We start from the raw sequence: 283 nt of genomic DNA, 5'->3' as shown, positions 1-283 counted from the left end.
CCACCTTGGCCTCCCAAAGTGCTGGGATTACAGGCGTGAGCCACCGCGCCTGGTCTCCCAAATCTCTTTAACACTAGACCCTCCTCAGGCTCCTTCTCCCTGGTGACAGGCTCAAGAGACGGCCCAGACTGCAAAGGTGAGTAGGTCCAGAGGTGCTTGGGCCTCATCACCACTGACCAAGTCACAGAGGAGTCAAAGGGCAGTGCAGGGGTTTCCCAGGACTGCCTTAACAAACATCACAAACTTGGTGGCTTAAAACGTAAAAAATCTGGCAGGGCACGGT

This window comes from Mandrillus leucophaeus, unplaced genomic scaffold (assembly GCF_000951045.1).
Source record: "Mandrillus leucophaeus isolate KB7577 unplaced genomic scaffold, Mleu.le_1.0 Scaffold30, whole genome shotgun sequence".
Lineage (NCBI taxonomy): Eukaryota > Metazoa > Chordata > Mammalia > Primates > Cercopithecidae > Mandrillus > Mandrillus leucophaeus.
Note: the sequence above shows the minus strand (reverse complement) of the source record.